This window comes from Triticum dicoccoides, chromosome 2B (assembly GCF_002162155.2).
Source record: "Triticum dicoccoides isolate Atlit2015 ecotype Zavitan chromosome 2B, WEW_v2.0, whole genome shotgun sequence".
Lineage (NCBI taxonomy): Eukaryota > Viridiplantae > Streptophyta > Magnoliopsida > Poales > Poaceae > Triticum > Triticum dicoccoides.
This window is the reverse complement of record NC_041383.1, coordinates 747932817-747942154: the sequence shown is the minus strand read 5'-3', so window position 1 is coordinate 747942154 and position 9338 is coordinate 747932817.

Sequence of the window (9338 nt, the reverse complement as noted above, 5' to 3'; positions counted from 1 at the left end):
GAGGGACCGTTCGGTCTGAACAGAGTCCTGGATAGACTATGCCAAATTCATGGCACCCCTGACAAACCTGCAAACCACATGCACAGAGAGTGCTGGGTCTTCAAGCAGGCCGGCAAATTAAATGCCGAACACAAAGGAATGGAAACACCAAGTGACGACGAGGATCAACCTCGCTAGCCGAACACTGGGGGACAGAAAAAATTCCCACTAGAGGTTAAAACAGTAAACATGATCCACGCAACTCACACATCCCCGAGAAGGCACGAACGCGCGCTCAGAGACGCATACGCTATAGAGCCCATTGTACCCACACCTAACTATTGAATGGCTTGTCCGATCACCTTCGATCACACGGACTGCCTGGCTAGTATTCGGCGCGGAGGATCAGAGGCCTTGGTGCTTGACCCAATAATCGACGGATACCATCTCACAAACGTCCTCATGGACGGCGGCAGCAGTCTCAATTTAATATACCAGGACACTGTCCGTAGGATGGGGATAGACCCATCCAGAATTATACAAAGCAACACCACCTTTGCAGGGGTGATACCAGGCATTGAAGCCTACGACAAGGGCTCCGTCATACTGGAGGTAACATTCGGCTCCCGAGGCAACTCCAGAAGCGAAGAACTACTCTTCACTATCGCACCCTTCCAAAGCGGACATCACGCATTGCTTGGAAGAGCGGCCTTCGCCTGCTTCAATGCAGTACCAAACTATGCCTACCTTACACTCAAGATGCCCGGTCCACGTGACGTCATCACCGTTAACGGAAATACAAAGCGCTCTTCACGCACAGAGGAATACGCGACGACCCTAGTGCCCGGACACTAAGCGGCCTCCGATACCAAAAAACATGACTGGTCGTTAAGACCACGGACACGGTTAGATGAGTCCGGCAGCCCGGATAAAAGTGAGCCAGGGCGCCGTATATGTAATCCCATAGAGGACACCAGGGGCTATAAATATTTAATAAAACCCCACCGTTGGCCTGACCTTATTTACAGGCCAATACCTCACACTTCTATCCTCCATCGCATGCTTAAGTCGTACTCTTATTACACGAGTTTTTCTTTTTTACAGACACAATGCGTGCGATGCCCTTCCAGGAAACGACACAATGGAGACAAAGGCGCAGACGTGCAGCAAGGCCCCGCTCAAAGGTTTCTTTTTAGATTAAGCCCCTGTGTAAACCTTTTTATTGCCTCTTGTTGTTCACACATCCCATGGGTACTATACCCATAGCGGAAACTGCCGTTATTGGCATTTCGCCATGACAGACCAATGCACGTACCTGGAAACACAGGGTTTATAATGAAAGGGCGCTCTTCAGCCCATATTTTGCTATAAAGTCCGAATACCTTCGGGAGTGTTCGGCGTCACGAGTTTGGCCTTATATGCATCAGCTCCGAATCATGTCTTTGGTCAAATGTTGGGTTTGCCCAGCTCCTAGGTTTGCCGCCTTACGTTCCGTTCTTATCGGCTAAGGCGGCCAAAGGAGAACTACTGCGATTGTGCCCTGGTTATTCCGGATGAGCACCTCAGTAGAGAAAGCCAAAAACTGACTGTCATGATATAGCGAGAGACTGTTCAACCACTCGAAGACTTATCGGAATCTTTAGGATTCCTCGGCATTAACGAAGGACCGTTTCCCGGTCATGTACACGCGCGCCCGTATTCGGATGCACGCGAAGGTACTAAGGGCTACATAGTAGCCCACCGTTAAAATCCCATGGCTAAGCGAAAGTATTACAGCTATATAGTCCGGTTACCTAGTTCGACGTGCGATCACCTCCTTTATGGACCAAGACGTTGGATCAAGTGTGCTTACGCATATTTTTCACGAACACCCCCGCATTGTATGCGTGGGGGCTGAAGCCAACGACTGCTAACTTTCGGATTACACATATACATAAAAACGGCCGCGCAGGAGACACAATAATTCTTTCAGGCAAAAAGTATAAATATAGCCTTGCAATCAAAATAACATTGTTCTTACAATGTGTCGGTGTACTAGAGTAGGGGTACACTAGTATCCCGAACTTGTGCACGGGCAGTTGCAGCGCCGCGCGACAAGGCTTGCCGGACGACCGCCAGAGTCCTCCGTGGGTTCCTTTGGAGCCATTCAAGAACAAAGTATTCAAGATGAAGAGACAAGGCCCCGGCAAGAGGAGCTTGCAGGGAAGGCCAACCACGGCACTTCAAGAAACTTGCTGCGATGCACCACACGTCCCGGCAAGGTCCGGCGAGCGACAAGCTTCCGGACGCGACAAGACGACGACCCCGACAAGGTACTCGCCGGGGGCCAGCTGCCACGCTGTACCCGCGCTCCAGTGCACCCACCCGCGTGTCGCCATGAGGCTTTCTCAGGGGCGCGTGGCGGGAGCCTGTGCATCCAGGGGTACGCGGTGGCAAGCAGAGATGAAGAGAAGGCCATCGTGGCAAACGGTGGCGCTCCTAACAGTCACTTTTTGCACTGTTTAGGCAACTTAGACAGGCATTCAATGACCTTGTCCCCTGCCGTCAGAGTTAGGTAGGGTGCACTGTATCCACAGTAGCGGTAGCTGCACCTACCGCATTCTTTTCCATTTTTAACCTTCTAGTCTACGTTGCCACCTGTCGGTGACCCCTTGAGAGTATAAAAGGAGGCCCATGCGCAACGTAGAGAGGGGGAGGGGTTTCAGGTTCGGCTCATTCGAAACATAAGGAATACTCTCACGCTCGGTCTGGTAGCACCCATCGCTCCTGAGCAAGAATCCAATACACAAACAAGCAGCAGTAGGGTTTTACGCATCCGTGCGGCCCGAAGCTGGGTAAACCGCTCGCGTGTACTGCCTCGATCCGCTCTTTGCGCGACCTCCGCCCCCCTCTGAACCGAAAGGGGCCCGGTCCCCATAGGTGTCCGTGGATCAGTTTCCCCGACATCTTTGGCGCGCTAGGTAGGGGGGCGTCGAGATTGTGTGAACCCGATCCGGCGCACACGCGAGCTAAATCTTCATCGTCCTCATCGACATGCCACCGAAGAAGAAGGATTCGGAGGCAGCTGTTTCGTCTGCGTCACTTTCACCGCCTCCAGAGCAAACGTGTGGTGGAGTGGACGCCGGCGGAAGAACGGGCGTCGATGAGGGAGCTCTCAGTGCGGCCAAGTCCAAGGACAAAGCGGCACAGACCTCGGCGTCCATGCGCGCACCACGCCCGTCTCAGGAGGCGTGGGACCAGCAGCGTCATGGCGTTCGCAGCGCCATACGTCCGCTGGGCCAAGATCAAGCTGGTGGTTCTCGTGGCGTCCAAGGCCAGCATGCGCGTCAGCATGCTGGCTCGAGCAAAGTACGGTCGCCCGGACGGGACACTGCTCCTTCTAACGTGGTTAGGAGTCCGAGCATATCCCGCTCCTCGCACCGTTCACCTCTGCCGCCCACCACTCCAGCAGAAGCCTTGGCACGAGCTCAACTGCTTGTAGACTATCCTCCGACGGCGGACAAGACCGACGAGTGGAGGGCCACTATCCAGAGCCTCATCGGCTTCGCCAACGGCGACACTGCGCGGCAACCAAGCACCTCTTTGCCGCGGCAAGACTGCCAGACGCGAGCCGATGGTAACAAGACCGGGGGAGGTGCGACTTCCATGCACTCTCCACTACGAAGGCCAAAAATGCTGACTCGCCGGGTCCACCCTGACAGCGGCTCCACCGCGTCGTCGGACCCACGAGCTCGTCGCGACCAGCGCCACGTTCTTCATGAACGACAACATGAAGACGCTCGAACCCGCATCGAGCGCCGAAGAGAAGCGCGACGTCAATCCGACAAGCGCGCTGGGCCCTCTGTTGGCATGCATGCGCCGGGGGAACCAGGCGATCTGCCGTACGCGGTAGGTTGTCCTACGTTCACTCATGAGCTGCGGCAAGTCCAGTGGCCCAGCACAAAGAACTTCAAGCCAGACGTACCGGAGAAGTACGATGGCAAGACGCATCCGTCAGAGTTCCTCAGCATCTACACCATCGCGGTGCAGGCGGCCGGGGGACGGGATAACAAGATCCTTGCCAACTACTTCCCGCTGGTACTCAAGCCCAACGTCAGGTCCTGGCTCATGCACTTGCCGGACAATTCCATCTCCTCTTGGGCAGACCTGTGCCATCAGTTTGTCGGCGCCTTCACAGGCGGCCACAAGCCACATGGCCAAGAGAGCGATCTTCATCTGCTCGCCCAGAAGGAAGGAGAACCCCTGCGCAAGTACATTCAAAGATTCAGCCGCGTACAGCACAACATCCCAGACGTCCACCCCGCCGCGATCATCAGCGCGTTCCATCAGAACATACGAAACCGCAGGATGAGGGAGGAGATGGCGATGTGTAAGATCAGAGACGTCAACGAGCTTTACGCCCTGGCCGACAAGTGTGCGCGCGCTGAAGAGGGGAGGAGGCTCCCCGGAGAGAGTACAGGAGCAGGAGGATCCGACAGTGAGGATGCCACCCCGGCAAGGAAAGGCCGGCGGCGGAACAACAGAAGGAAAAAGGGCAAGGAAGTGCTAGCTGTCGAGCAGACCAGCAATGGAGGTGGCGCCAAGGAAGCTAAAGCTGGTGACTCCGGCAAGGAAGCCCAGCCTGTGGCGGCCGCCGACAAGCAGGACAACTCCGGCAAGCAGTATTGTAAGATTCACCGCACCAAGGGCCATGATCTCCAAAACTGCAAGAAAGTCAAATAGCTTGTTGAGCAACAGAAAGCTGAGTACGAGCGGCGCGACAAGGAGAAGGCCCAGGAAGGAACTCGTGGATCCGGCAAGAAACGTCCCGGCCGAGGAGGACGCCGCGGCAAGGCCAAGCAGCCGCAAGGAGACAGACCTCCCCGCGGCCGCGACAAGGTTGAAGACGACGATGCCGACGAAGATATGGATGATGACGAGGCCGACGAGCAGGAATTTCAGAAGGCCACAGAGGTCCTGTGCGTTGACGGTGGCGCCTCTCTGCATACTTCACACCGCCAACTCAAGCAGTGGATGCGGCAAGTGAATGCAGCAGAGCCATCCGTAGAGTCACGCAAGCCCCTGAAATGGTCCAGCACGCCTATCATCTTCGATATTGAGGACCACCCTGATCGCGTAACTGCGGTCGGGTGCTTGCCAATGTTGGTTTCTCCAACTATCCGCAACCTCAAGGTCACGAAGATGTTAGTTGACGGCGGGGCCGGCTTGAACCTGATATCCTCCGTGGTCCTCCAGAAACTCCAGATCCCTGACAGCGAGCTCGAGGAGACCGGCACGTTCCAAGGAATCAGCCCGGGAAGGAGCAAGCCGAAGGGAAAGATCACGCTGCCGGTCACATTTGGCAGCGAGCTGAACTTTAGAACTGAGAGGGTCACTTTTGACGTTGCCGACTTTCCATTACCCTACAATGGGATCCTTGGCCGTCCAGCGCTGGCCAAGTTCATGGCAGCCTCTCACTATGCATACAACGTACTGAAAATGCCAGGCCCGATAAGTGTCATCTCTGTCTCTGGCGACAAAAGGGACGCCCTTATCTGTGCCGACAAGATCTACCGGGAAGCAACAGCCGCAACAGAACACAGGACACTTGCCGCTGAAGCTCCCGGAGGGAAGAAGAAGACCAAGTCCGGCAAGAGCTCTGATGCCCACTCCAGCAAGCGCACCTCTTCGGAGTGCTGCGCTACCGTCGAGGACGCACCATCGAGCTCCACCGGCAATTTTAAGAAGACGATGGCAGCTCCACCAGAGACCAAGAAGGTGTCCGCCAAGGAGGACGGCGCTGGTGGTACTTTCACCATCAGTGCCACTCTCGACCCCAAATAGGAAAGCGCGCTCGTTGCTTTCCTGCGGGCGAACGTCGACGTGTTTGCATGGCAACCGTCTGACATCCCCGGTGTTCCCAGGAAAGTGATTGAGCACCACCTAGCCATCTGTCCTCATGCGCAGCCCGTCAAGCAGAGAGTCAGGAAGCAAGCAGTGGAGCGCCAAGAGTTTATTGCAGAAGAAATCAAGAAGTTGGAAGCAGCAGGCCTTGTCAGAGGAGTGCTCCATCCCACGTGGTTGGCCAATCCTGTTGTTGTGCGCAAGGCTAACGGGAAATGGAGACTTTGTATTGACTTCATTGATGTTAATAAAGCTTGTCCCAAAGACCCATTTCCCTTGCCGCGTATTGACCAGATTGTTGACTCCACAGCCGGATGTGATTTTCTTTCATTTCTTGATGCATACTCAGGATACCATCAGATCTTCATGGCAAAAGAGGATGAGGAGAAGACCGCATTCATCACCCCATGTGGCACATACTGTTTCATATGGATGGCCTTCGGTTTAAAGAATGCTAGTTCAACATTTGCAAGGGTAGTCCACGTCGCTTTTGAACCCCAGATACACAGAAATGTGGAAGCATACATGGATGATATAGTGGTCAAGAGCAAGGACAAGGCTACTCTGATTCAAGATCTAGATGAAACTTTTGCAAATCTGCGCAAGATCAACCTCAAGCTCAATCCCGAGAAGTGTGTGTTCGGAGTCCCTTCCGGCAAGCTTCTCGGGTTCTTTGTGTCACAGCGGGGGATTGAAGCCAATCCCGACAAGATCAAAGCCATCGAGCAGATTGAAGCACCAAAGCGCATCAAGGATGTACGAAGGCTTGCCGGTTGCGTGGCTGCTCTCAGCAGGTTTATCTCTAAGTCCGCAGAGCGCGCCTTGCCGTTTTTCAAAATATTGAAAAAGGCAGGTCCGATGAAATGGACTCCGGAAGCGGAGGCTGCGCTGCAGGACTTGAAAAGGTACCTGTCCTCCACTCCAATACTTGTCGCACCTAAGCCACAAGAGAAGTTGCTGCTGTATCTAGTAGCAACCAATCAAGTGGTTAGTGCTGCGTTAGTAGCGGAGAGGGAGGCGGACGATGAGTCGGCAACCGCGGCAAGTGAATCCAGCGACAAGCAGGGGGCTTCTCCGACAAGCTCTGGCCCCGACAAAGTTGGATCTGCGCAGGCATGCAAGGAGGTGCAGAAGAAAATGGTGCAGCGCCCAGTTTACTTTGTCAGTTCCCTTCTGCAGGGGGCTAGGTCAAGGTACTCTAGCGTGCAGAAATTGCTTTTCGGCCTTCTCATGGCCTCGAGAAAACTGCGCCATTACTTCCAAGCACATGAGATCACAGTTGTCACTCGCTTCCCGCTGAAGAGGATACTGCAGAATCCAGAAGCGACAGGCAGGATTGTTGAGTGGGCACTAGAACTGTCAATCTTTGGCCTCAAGTTTGAAAGCACTTCAACTATCCAGAGCAGAGCGTTGGCAGAATTCATAGCAGAGTGGACGCCAACGCCAGATGAAGAAATTCCAGAAACGAGCATCCCCGACAAGGAAGCAAGCAAAGAGTGGCTGATGTACTTTGATGGTGCCTTTTCGCTGCGAGGCACCGGCGCTGGTGTGCTGCTTATCGCACCCACCGGGGAGCACCTCAAGTACGTAGTCCAGATGCACTTTCCCAAGGAGCAAGCAACAAACAATACTGCAGAGTATGAGGGATTGCTTGCCGGACTCAAGATCGCGGCGGACCTTGGGATCAAGAAGCTCATTGTCAGGGGTGACTCACAACTTGTCGTCCGCCAAGTAAACAAGAATTATCAGAGTCCGTTAATGGAAGCTTACGTTGACGAAGTGAGAAAGCTAGAAGAGCACTTTGACGGCCTACAAATGGAGCATGTTCCAAGAGCTCACAACGCCATTGCGGATGGCCTGTCAAAATGCGCCGCGCATAAGCTACCTGTGGAACCAGGAATCTTTGTGCTCAAGCTCACTCAACCGTCCGTAACACCATCAACTGGACAGAGCAAGAAAAGAAAGTTGATTTCTGGTGACTATTTGCCGGCAGAGCTTCCTGAAGCCGCCGCCAAGAAGGTCCCTAAGATCAACGTCGAAGGCGCTGAGGAGCAGTCTGCTCTGGCAAGCCCTAGGGTTTGTTCCGTTGAAGCAGAAGCTCCCGGCAAGCTTGTTGGGGAACGTCAAGCTCCGGCAGAGACACATCCTCTCGCCGTAGAAGCGGATGTTCCCGCAGCAGCTGAGACCAACTCCAAGAGCACTGAGGAGCAAGGTGCTCCGGCAAGCCCTAGGGTTTGTTCCGTTGAAGCAGAAGCTCCCGACAAGTTTTGCCCCGGCAAGCTTGTCGGGGAACGTCAAGCTTCGGCAGAGCCGCAGGTTCTTGCCGTAGAAGCGGATGTTCCCGCAGCAGCAGAGTTGCCTTTAGTCCTTTTCCTTCAGACAGGAGAGCTTCCCGAAGAGCAAGAAGAAGCAGAAAGAGTAGCCCAGCAGTCAAGTATGTACAAGTTTGTCGACAACACACTGTACAGAATAAGACACAACGGTGTGAAATTGAAGTGCATTCGCCGGGAAGATGGAAAACAGCTGTTGGCAGAGATACACAGAGGCATATGTGGTCACCACATTGGCGCAAGAGCACTCGTCGGCAAAGCATTCCGGCAAGGTTTCTTCTGGCCAACAGCCCTCCAGGATGCAACTGCACAAGTAACCAAGTGTGAAGCGTGCCAGTTCCATTCCAAGCAGATACACCAGCCAGCTCAAGCTCTCCAGACGATCCCTTTATCCTGGCCATTTTCAGTCTGGGGGCTCGACATCCTCGTCCCCTTTCCCCGAGCTGTCGGGGGCTTTGAGTTCTTGTACATCGCCATCGACAAGTTCACGAAGTGGCCGAAAGTGGAACCAGTGAAGAAGGTGACAGCACAGTCAGCAGTCAAGTTCTTCAGGTCGATTGTTTGCCGTTTCGGGATCCCTAACAGGATCATCACCGACAACGGCACGCAATTTACGAGCCACGCCTTCATGCAGTACGTCCAAGATCTTGGCGCCAAGGTCTGCTTCGCTTCTGTTGCTCATCCGAGAAGCAACGGTCAAGCGGAGAGGGCAAATGCTGAAGTGCTGCGAGGCCTCAAGACCAGAACTTTCGACAGGCTGCACAAGTGCGGAAGAAACTGGATCGAGGAGCTGCCGGTGGTTCTTTGGTCGATCAGGACGACGCCAAATCGAGCCACTGGCCAGACACCCTTCGCTCTAGTCTACGAAGCAGAGGCAGTTCTCCCCACGGAACTCGTTTACGGGTCACCTCGAGTGCTCGCTTATGATGAGCTCGAGCAAGAGCAGCTGCGCCAAGATGACGCGCTGCTCCTTGAGGAAGACCGTCTTCAGGCTGCTGTGCGAGCCGCTCGCTACCAGCAAGCTTTGCGTCGCTATCATAGCCGCAAAGTTAAAGCCAGAAGCTTCGAGGAAGGCGACCTTGTTCATCGGCGTGTTCAGTCCGCCAAGAATTCCAACAAGTTGACACCGAAGTGGGAAGGCCCTTA